Genomic DNA, 12,441 nt, shown 5'->3' with positions numbered 1-12,441 from the left:
CCATACCCACTTTTACAATTCTTATATCTCTTCCTCTCTAAATCTTTACATACCTATGAAATTCCAAATCAAATTTGGAACAACTGCTCTTTTTGAATAGAAAAACAAGTAAAACAATATAGATAATAGTGGTTTAGATAAAGATATTCACAACTTTAAGTGGAACTTTCATAAGAAAGAGAACAATGCAAAATCCTCTTGGAGACAACCAATGAATAGTGTTGAAAGTGTCGGTTAAGACGGTCTGAAAAACTGGGATGCTAAAAGCGGAGAGAGGAAATCTCAATCTTCATGGGATTCTGATAAGAAATCTAGGTATTCATTAGGTTGGGGTTCTGAAGAGGTCACCTTGGCATGGACAGTGAAAAAAAGACTCTTGGGGAAACCACAAACTTCAACTAGGAAAAAGGAATTTTCAAAAGTCCATGTTTTTTATGATTGCAAATCACCATAGGAACAACTTGGAGGATCTAGATGAAATAAAGAATGGCTTGAGGCTTCAAAAGGAAGGTAGCCTACATGGATTTGGTTGTGGATAATCGAATAATAGTAATGAAGCTTTAGGTATTTGTAAGTTTGACAATTACTATAAATAAGGCAAAAGTGATAGTATTGTAGAATTGTGTTAGATTCATGAGTAAATACTATTTTTTATGTTTGCACAACCATAAGGAGAGAAAGAAAGATATAAAGGGGTATAGAAAGAAGAACAAAAAGGAACCGGAAAAATAAGGGTTGGAAGAAAGAGAAACGACAACCGAAAGATAGAGATAGCGATTCAAAAGAGAGAGGGTGTAGGACATGAAAATAAAAAGAGAGAGGTAGGGAATAAAATAGCGAGAAAAATTAGGGGATGAAGAGGAGATAGAAGAAAAGATAGAGATGGATAAAGTGCAATGTATAATTTTCAAAGAATTTTAGAGGATGGGATGAACACGGATAAGAAGGATTGAGAATTTTCAAAGCCGCCTTTTAACATAAGTTTTTAATATTATGGTAGAAAAATGTATAACTTACACGGACATTTCATGCTTATTAATGTATAACTTACACTGACATTTCAGACTCTTAATCTTACAACGACAACAAGTTGTAAATTGGTTTAGTTTTCAATTTAAAGTGACATTTCAATGCACTGACATTTTAGTACACTGACATTGCAGTACATTGGCATTTCATTACACCGGCAATTCATTACACTAACATTTCATTGTCCTTTCCAAAGTTGGCCTCTTCAGAATTTCATTGTCCTTTCCAAAGTTGGCCTCTTCAGAACCCCAACTTGGCCTTCCATTGTCCTTTCCAAAGTTGGCCTCTTCAGAATTTCTTGTCCTTTCCAAAGTTGGCCTCTTCAGAACCCCAGCTTGGCCTTGTAACACCCCAATAATTCTCCCTTTTTCCAAACCACTTAATTTAAATAAAATAGTGGAGAACCATTAGCATGCTACCGCCACGTGTTAAAACGTTAAGGCTTTATCAAAGTATCGCAGCGGAAAATCAAACTTAAGTATTTAAAATTGAAGGAATTGTGTCTTCGATAAGTGCAATTACTAGATATATCAAGGATCACTATTATGGAGATAATAAGTTCATTCTATTGGGGCGTCATCCTCTGTTGCTAGACTATGAGAGATGATCTTTGGGCTAGTCAAATAGTCCAAAGCCCTTTAGAATGGATCCTATATTGGTCACACACAAGGGTATTGGGTTAAGCAAGTAAGAGGCCCATTAATGGGCCTCATGAGCAATTAACTAATCATGAATTGGATTGGGCTAGCATAGTTAGATTGGAATTAGGTTTTGGGCTTTTGACATGGACTCTTATTTAGAGATGAGATCTATAAATAAGATCCATGCCTAGGGTTTGCAGTAAATAGTCATAATTCACACACAGTGAATTTTGACATCAAGGCAACCAATCCCAAAACCCTAATCCTCTCTCACATTCACGGCTCTCGCTCCTCCCCCCTTTGGACTCACGGCCGGCCACCCCTTGGTGGCGCGCGTGGTGGTTCGCGGTGGTTCTTGGTTAGTATGTCGCTCTTCTCCATAGAAGGTCAATTGAAGTTTTCAATTGCAACTAACTAGCATTAGTGGAGGTCTTAACTTGTGCCCGTGGATCAAGTAGAGGAATCACGCTTGAGGTTCTTTATCTCCCTTTTGTTCTTGCTCGATCGCACGTGGAATCACGCTTCAAAGGTATAATTATGTGTTCTTTATGTGTTATGCAATGATCCTTGGATTAGGTACTGTATGAATATGATTCATGTTTATTTCCGCTGCGTAGTACCTATAAAACCCTACAAAAATAACATAACTTAGGAAATCAATAAGTCAAAGCTTACAAATTGGAACCATGTAAGACCCTTATTTAAAACCAAACCAATAATCAAAGTCCAAAACATAAACGAAATAGCAAAAGCATAAATAAGTTCAACACAAAGAACGAATACTCTCAATCACACCAATCCCTTGACAATGCGTATGTCAAATCTCCGAACTTCACATCATCAAGCTAACATGTGCAATACTGCTCCCCAATAATACAAGTGTAATAATTGGATCATCACAGGGTCATTGAAAGGCGAAGGCCATGACCAAAAGAAAACACACACAAAAGCACGCAATCAGCAAAGCTGAGAACATACAAGCTACAACGTACAAAACCTAGCATGCTCAACTAATTAAAGTAAATAAACATATAACACAAATTTATTTAATTAAGACTCCACACTTAGACAATTCAATTGACTCAACATACTTACTAATTACTTCCAAACACTTGACTCTATATTTAATTTAATTCATTAATTTAATTTGGAGTAAGCAATAGACGAGGTTGTCCAATCCACCAAATCATTTTGGTCCCAAATGACCATTTAAAATAAAAGTTTAGCGCGATGCAAGAATGGGCGCGACTCCATTCTCACAAAGTTAGTCTAGGATCCCATCTAACTTTCATTATAAAAAAAATGTAAATACCAAAAGAGAAGAGGACATGTTGATCAAACAAGCCTCGAAAAGCCACGGGCTACCACCGTGTACCCCAACCCATAATTGTCAATACTCTAGAAGTGCACGCTTTCCAGAGTTTTATTGCTCATCCATGTTCCACTTTACGTGATTACAATATTAATTAATAGCCGACTCATTCAAGAAGACCATACATAACATTCATACATCAATTCACTTTTAATCTTATTTAGGACAATGGTGATCACAACACAAATTGACCTTCAATTCCATTAAACTTCCAAATTATCCAAAATTGTTGAACATAGTCAACCCACCTAGCCATTTCGGCTTAATCCACCTTTACTCAACATACTAATAAGTCATGATTGAGTAATAAATAAATAAATTAATAAACTTGTGGAATAATTAATAAATTCATTCCACTTAAAACATTCAATTCCAATCCTTTAATAATCCAAATGTGGTTAACAAACCAATCCAATAAAATATGTTTGTATCAGCATTCCATACAAACAATTAATCCAATATAATTCACATACTTGCATCCATAATTCCATACAAGAATAATTAATTCACCAAAACATGCCTCATAACATAAGTACATGAATTAATTAAATATATAACCAAACAATTTCCATCCAAGTGTTCTCTAATCATGAAACTAAGTTCTTTCCTTTTGGTACCTAAACATGATAGTACTTGCAACGAAGTAGACATGTACGTACCTCGTATAAACAATCATTTGCGCCACTTTTACTCACTTAAAAGTCTCTTAGAGAAAAGTCACTTCCTAGAAAACACCCAACAACAATAAATTAATACTTAACCAAAATTCCAGCAATATAAATTAGATTAAAAGTCCTTAAAACTTTATCAAAAACATGTTTTTATGCTTAATTATGCATTAGAAATTCAATAGGAACAAAAGCCCCAAATTAATTGCTCATTAGAACCCTAAAATCCCAATTTGATTAAATTAAAACCCTAGGTTTATAAATTATAAAATCTGAAAATATATAACACAATTAAAATCTGAAATTATTAGTTTACAACATCAAAAACATGATTTTGATACTAAAAATATAATCTTTATACTACAAAAATCAAACCATAAACAAAATTATATTAATTATTTTAAGCAATGTAAGAAAAACAAAGGGGAGAGAGGAAGGAGCAGCCACGAGTGGTGGCTGGGCTGGTGGTCGCCGGTGACCAGGCGGCGACGGCGGCAGGGGGGCGCCGGTGGTGGCTGGCGGCATAAGGGTGGCAGCAAGGTGAGAAACAATTCTCACGTGGAGGAGGAAAGGGAAAGAAGGAAAAAGAAAAGAAAAGAAAAGAAAAAAAAAAGAAATTAAAGGAAAAAAAGAAAAAAATAAAGGAAAAAGAAAAATAAAATAAAGAAAATAAAGAGGAGGAAAAATAAGACTAACCTTTTGTGTGGGGAAAATTTTGGGGATGTATGGGGTATTTATAGGAGAGAGAGTGGTGTAGGGTTAGTTTTAAAATTGGGCCTCATAAAATTAATGGGCCAATTAGATAAATGAAATGGGCTTGCTTTGTTTAATATGTATGGCATAAATGTAGAATGGACAATTAAAAATCCTTTTAGAACAAAATCAATCATCAACCCAAAAATAATTTGGAACTTTAAAACTTAAATCTCGGAAAAACACACATAAATATTATAAATAAAATAAAAATTCATTTATAATATATTTATAAATACGGGGGATTACAGGCCTTTCCATTGTCCTTTCCAAAGTTGGCCTCTTCAAAACCCCAACTTGGCATTTCCATTGTCCTTTCCAAAGTTGGCCTCTTCAGAATCCCAACGTGGTCTTTCCATTGTCCTTTCCAAAGTTGGCCTCTTAAGAATAAAGGAGTCGGGAGAAAAAAAAAAAAAAAAAAAAAAAGAGGGATAAAGTGCAACCTATAATTTTCAAAGCGCTTTAGAGGATTGAACGAGGATAAGAAGGATTGGGAAATTTTAAAGCTTTTTAAAAATTTCAAAACCTTTTGAAAGATGGAACAAGGACAAGTCATCTAATTAGTTACACATTTAACATTATGGTATAATTGTGTTAGATTCATGAGTAAGTACTGTTTTTTTTATGTTTGTACGACCATAGGGAGAGAAAGAAAGATATAAAGATAAAGGGGGAAAGAGAGAAGGACAAAAAGGAACCGGGAAGAGACAGAGAGAGGCCTAAGAGAGAGAAATGATAGCCGATAGATAGAGATAGCAATTCAAAAGAGAGAGGGGGTAGGCTATGGAAAGAGAAAAAGGCCGAGAGAAGAAGATCAAGAAAAATATCCACCTTTTAGAATATTCAAATTCTTTTAGAAGATGGGACAAGGACAAGTCATCTAATTAGTAGCACATTTAACATAAAAGTTCACCATTATGGTAGAATCATGTTAGATTCATGAGTATGTACTTTTATTTGTGTTTGTACAACCATACATAGGAAGAGGAAGAGAAAGAGAAATATAAAGATAAAGGAGGAAAGATAAAAGGAGAGAAAGGAATCGAGAAATAGATGGTTTGGAAGAAAGAGAGAGACACGGGCCGAGAAAGATCACTTAACATAAAGAGGGATCGGAGACCACTTAGAAAAATATCACTTAAGAAAATAAGAAAAGTTAGCTTTGGAAAAAGAGTTACTAAAATGCTAGAAAGAAGAAGAGATAGCGCTTAAAAAAATCACTTAGGAATAAAAATCACTTAAGAAAAAGATCACTCAAGAAGAAGATCACTAAAGAAAAGAAAGAGCGCTTAAGAAAAGTCACTTAAGAAAAGACACTTAAAAAGAAAGATCACTTAACAAAATCAAGGCAATTAGCTTAGAAGAGAAAATAAGGCAATTAGCTTAGTAAAGGGAGATTAAGGAAGAGTGAGTGAGAGATGCCACTTAAGAGAGATCACCTAAGAAATTTAGGGCAATTAGCTTAGGAAAAAGGCTTGCTAAAATGCAAGAGAGAAAAAAGAGACCACACAAGAAAGACTACTTAACAAAATCGCGGCAATTATCTTAAGAGTGAGAAGTTACTTAAGTAAAATCATTCATAAAAATAGGATCAATTGCCTTTGGAAAGATGAAAGGCCAATTAAGAAAGATCACATTTAAAACAAAAAAATCAAGGCAATTAACGTAGAATAGAGAGAGAAAGTTCACTTAAGAAATTAGGGCAATTAGCTTAGGAAAAGACTTACTAAAATGAGAGTGTGTGTGTGTGTGTGTGTGTGTGTAAGAGAGAGAGAGAGAGAGAGAGAGGCCACTTAAAAAGATGACTCAAGGTAATTAGAGCAATTAGCAATAGAGCGAGAAAGACCAATTAAGAAAGATCATAAGGAAAATAGGGCAATTAGTTTAGGAAAATAAAGAATACACCAACAACAATGAGGGAAAAAGAGATAGGTTTGTTAAGACAAAGGATAAAAGGATAAGGGGAAGCTAATATGAATTGACTTTATTATTAACATTAGTTTATTAAACCCATTCTAAACGATTGATTATACATTAAACATTATTATTATTCTTTTCACTATTACCAATATTATAATTGTAGTAGTAGTATTACTCCTTCCATTAATTTAGCAATAGAAGACATATAAACCGCAACTAATGATTTTAAGAAAACTTAACACTTATTAAACACAAGCTGATTATAATTGACATCATCAACCTTATTCAAGACATAACATCAAAGCATTACACATAACATCACAAATAATTGTTGTTTAGTTTATGGCCTTCTAATTACTCAATCATCTATAAGGCATTTAGATTGACATGATTACTAAACTATTATTCTTACATTTTCAAAACAATAGTTTCTACTCCGTAACCCAAGCTTTCAACTCTTACCGACTCCAACATTAATTTATGCCATAACCTTTCTATCTCCTCTTAATTAAACTTTCTCTCCATGGAAGCGACTTCTAAGCTTGTTTTATCATTGAATTAAAGCAAGCGTGGATCACTCATATTTCACAATGATGATTATAATGATCTCTAGGATTGAGGAACAACGCCCTTATTAATAAACAAAGTCACTAATTATGTACTCCCTTTATTGAGTCAAGAGAAAGTGAAAAAAATATCATTTTTTCACTGATTGGATATTCACGTAAAAAAAAAAAAGACTCGTAATTTACTTCATCAATCTAAGTTACAAAATTAAATAACCCGAATTTTTTTTTGATATCTTTTAACTCTAAACCTATCTACATATTACATAAGTTTAATTTCACTACTAGATTAATGCAAATTTATACCCTACTAATTACTTTCGACACATTAATAATTAAGAATTGCATGATTATAGTTTGGGAGAAAATATTACATTCACCAAACTGATCATAAAAACATATACACATTGCCCCTTTATATCTCTCGGTTTATCTTTATCTCCTAAAGTATCATTTTTTATAATTTTCCTCTCCTAAAATATCAAAATACTAAACCCTCAAAGCTTTTTAAAATCTTCAAAGCCTTTTAGAAGATGGATCAAGGACAAGTCATCTATTTAGTAGTACATTTAACATAAAAGTTCAACATTAAGGTTAAATCATGTTAGATTTATGAGTACATACTTTTTAATATTTGTACAACCATAGGGTGAGAAAGAGAGATATAAAGATAAATGATTTACAGATATAAAAACATAAAGTAGTGAATGAGGTAAAAAGAAATAGCTTTATATACGAAAAAACTTTTCATTACGACCCGGACGAAAGAAGGTTAGCGACCTTACCTCATCTTTTGATTATATTGTCGACCACACAAGTCATTCAGCAATGAAACTTCCATTAAGTAGATTGACCGTTCACGAATCTGTCTTGAAGGGTGAGATCCTTATTGCATAGATAAAGATGTGGTGGCTGGTATTATCGTATATAAGATAAAGTTTGCTTTTTCGAAGTGATAATTGTATTATATTGCAATGTAATTTATATAGTTGATAAACATATAAAAGTTGTGAGTTCTTGCATTATATGATTTATTTAGCTTTATTCAATACTTAAAAAATCAAATTACCTTAATGCTTAAATATGCTTACCAATACTTCAATAATCTCACTATATTAATAAGAATTTAACATTAAACAAAACTTTTTATTCTAATCGTAAATTATAATTCCAAAATCTTAATCTTACTACTCATAAAAATTATCTCTATTAAGTTTTTCATTTATGTTTGTCATTGTTATCTACCTTTAAACTGTTATCAATAAACAGACACTATAATTCTAATAGTCATACACCTATATTTTTCAAGGTTTTTAGAAAATTGAACAAGAACAAGTCATCTAATACATCCTTGTCAAGGTTGTCAAGATCTTCACCTAAGTCCCTACTATCAATCTTCCTACTATCAATCTTGTCTCATTTGCGCTACTCATTAGATGAAGAAAGTTGTCATGACAGTCAGCTCATTTCTCATTTTGACAACAAATAATCACTTAAATTAATTTGATGTCAAAACACTAATTAATAGATGTAAAAGTAGAAGTTAATAAGGACAACTTATGAAAATAATACTTCATGTTTTAATAAAAATCTTAAATATTTAATATGTATTTTTGGGAAATAAATGATTTTAGTTTATGTAAAGTTGAGCTGAATAAATTTATAAAACCAAGAAGTACGATGAATAATATTGAAAACTAGTGAGTAGCCCGGGCGATGCCCCGAGTTGCTACTTTTGTAATTGTACAATTTTAGTTTTTTTTTTTTTAAGGTTTTTGTGTTTTTAATTTGGCATTGTTATAAGGTATGAAATTGCATTGTTGTTAATTTTGTATTCCTTTTTTTTGTTTTTGTCAAAGCAAACTTCCCGTTGTTTTTTTTTTAATTTTATTTAGCCATGTATTTTCGTAGCAATGCAATACTGTTGTTGTCTTACAAAGGGACTTTAATCTTAAAATCGTTCTACATCAAAAGAAATAGCAATGTAAATTTGTAAAACATTAGTTCTTTATTTGCTGTGTTGTTCATATTTTTCACTCTTGTTGTTCCGTTGATTGGTCATCAGTTGTTGCCGTGTTGTTGATTTGGTCATTGCCTTTGTCCCTGCATTTGAAATATTGTTAATGTCATTATTTTTTCCATTTTAGCCTGGTGTATGGAGATAATTTATTTTGGTTTGGTTTGTTACCTTTGTTGTGTGTCTCCTGTTTTTGCTGACTTCTGTACTTGGTCATTAGTTTCCAGGCTTTCGACGTCCAGTTGCCTTTTTGTGGTTGGTTTGTTTGTCTGCCATTTGTGTTAGAAGCGTTGGTGACTCAAATCAAATCTGCATCAATATATGAAAGGAAAAGTAGATAAATTAAGTTAATATGTGACACTAAAATTAACAGGCGCAAAATAATTATCAAAATTCATGTCTTAATTGATAAATCCTTTTTACACATTCTATTGCTAACTTTGGGTTTAAAATTAATATAAGTTTAAATATTACCAAAAGGAGTAAATTTTATTATTAGAAACATTATAGAGGGTATAATTTTGTTAGTATCCAGATATGTCCAAAACTAAGTGAAAGAATGCTGAGATATACTCCATGATTCATGATCTATTTGATCCAAAACACATCAACCACCTTATCTTAAATGTAATTTTTATAATACTATAATTTTCATATATAAGTGAAATCACAAACTTATACTACTACTGTTCATTTATAAGTCATGACTCATGAGTCTGATGAGGCAACTCATAAATCATTCACAACTTCAAATTTGGACTATATACTCTTTAGCAATTGATCAGTTTTACTAAGAAAGAAAAATACATTACTTGTTATCATGCATGAATCATTTATTCTACAAACACATTCGGAGGGTTGATTAAATTGTTTGCTTATGCTCAAAGATTTTAAATTATAGCCTTAGAGGTCTTACTCTGTTTGCCTTTGTACATTTATAATTGAGATTGTGAAACCCACTATTCAGAGCATGTAATGCCAAAAAAAATCATTTTTTGCTACCTCAATTCTCAAAGACTCAATTTCTTATTATAGTTAAGAAAATTGCTTGCCAAATTGCATGTGAAATTGTAATTGCTATCTGCTTCAGAAAAGTTGACAAAAAGCAAAAAATGGATATAGACATCATTGTTACCTTGAATAGTTGCTATTTGCCTATTTGCTCAAATCTCTTCCAATTAGTGCGAACCTGCATCACAACATACCCAAAAAAAGAATTTAAATTGCATTCAAACAAAGATCTCAATAACAATTGTATTTTTGTTTCATCCAAAAAAAAAAAAACAAAAAAACAAAAAATTGCATTTTAATTTTAGGGAAAATTAATCTGAATAATAATTAACCTTCTCAAGGAAAAATAGCAAAACTAAAAGGGTTAATGAGTTACCCATTTGTTTGACGACATATATATATATATATAGATATAAAAAGTACATAAATGCTGCATATTGGAGCTTAGATTCAAAACGCCAATCTAAATAAACATACAACTTTTCTAATTCCCTGAAGAGTTAATTACCAATACTACCTCTATAATGATAATTCAGACCTTAAATGCTATACCTTTGAATATCCAATTACATGCAATTTCAGTTACCATCCAAATAAATTTAATTGCATTGGATGAAAAAATAAGCCAAGTTAATGATGATGATTTGAAGTTTAAAAATAAATGGAATATCAATAGATTTTTCATTGGTAATTATTGAATAAACATACCAACAATTGTCGACATTAATGTCGGTACAGCGGACGTCGGCGGCAAAAGTGAAGTCCACGAAAGCCTTCAACAAAGAACCAATCTTCTTGATCATGGTTACTCCAACCATGTATTTATATAATTGGTACCGCCATGGATGTTACAAATTTGTAAAGTACTCCGTATAGGATAGCTCTGACTCTTCTTCAATTTTGCAACAATGAAAACAAATAATAAAGGTAGTCTTCTATTTTGCATTAATGAAAAGAAAGAGTAAAGGTAGTCTGCTATTCCTCTTTCTTATTTTTTAAATAAATATAAATATATATATGTAAATAATACGAAGTGGGGAATAAATATGTGTTTTTTTTTTATTTTTTATTTTATTAAAATCAAACCATATCATTTAAAGTTATATATTTTTCTTTTTCACAATTATATCATGTTTGATAGTTAGCTTAGATGGTTATATACTCAATTTTGTTGGAAGTGGTATGGGGTTCAAATCCTCTTATCATCAAATTTCTTTATTTTTTTATTTAGTGATGGTATGACATGTGGAATGTTGGGTAGATGACATGGCGCTGTCACATGTTTGTGAAATGACGTGGCGTCACGAATTGTTGGTGAAGTGACGTGGCGTAATTTGGAAGAGGCTACGTGGCACGTATACGTTTTTATAAACGCCTTTTAATATATTAGTATAGATAGATTAGTATAGATATCCATATTAAAAGTTATTAAACATTAAGGCGAAATACGATTTCTATTATAAGTTAAGGGTTTATTATTATTTTTCAAAATAAAGAAATAAGAGAGTTAAGGGTTTATTATTATTTTTCACAACTCTCTCTCTCTCTCTCTCTCATTAAAAGTTTACTCTCTCTCTTATTAAAAGTTTATTATTATTTTTCATGTTTAAGTTTAATTGCTTGCATGATGTGATAATTTGAATACCATATAATTATCACTTTGTAGACTTTTATTCATGTAGGAAATCAGAAATTGCAATTGATTGGGATTGGATTATGTTGTAAGCGTTTAGATTTTGCGTGTTTAACCTTTTGTATTTGGATTGGATTATGTAGCATGGTTATGCTTTGTTTACATTCTATAAAATAATGTCTTAATTAGTTTCATGATTACGGGAACTATGAGTCTTCTTAGATGCCTTGTCCTTGTTCTATTTTAAAGATTTATGTTAAGTGTGCTACTAATTAGATGCCTTGTCCTTGTTCTATCTTTTATAAGGTTTCGGATATTATAAAAGCAGGTAAATAAATACATTCTACCATAATAAAGTTGGTGTATTAGTTGGTTGTTGACCAACAACGGAATGGGACGGCTTCAATCCGGTAACCGAGAGCTAAGGGCTTGTTTGGCAGTTTTTTTTTTTTAAAAAACTAAAAACCAAAAACAGGAAACAGGAAAAAGGTGTTTCCACTTTTCTGTTGTCTGTTTTAAAAATTATCACGATTTTAATAAGTCTAAATAATTTTTGATTCATTATGTGACATATATAATATACTTTTAAAAAGCAAAAAACCAAAAAACAGAAAGCCACAGTGATGCCAAATGAACCCTAATTTTTCAATTCCTCTGGTTACACTGACCAAACGCAAAGCCAACGAGTTATGGAAGATAGACAAGTAAGACACTACATGTTCACTATACTATTGCATATAAAGAACAAATCAAAAATATCAACACCCGATATTTCCCATATTGAACTTAAATTATTCCAATTTTTTCCATATTCAACTCAACTTTACAAAA

The sequence above is a fragment of the Chenopodium album genome, chromosome 21 (genome assembly GCF_948465745.1).
Source record: "Chenopodium album chromosome 21, dcCheAlbu1.1, whole genome shotgun sequence".
Lineage (NCBI taxonomy): Eukaryota > Viridiplantae > Streptophyta > Magnoliopsida > Caryophyllales > Amaranthaceae > Chenopodium > Chenopodium album.
Note: the sequence above shows the minus strand (reverse complement) of the source record.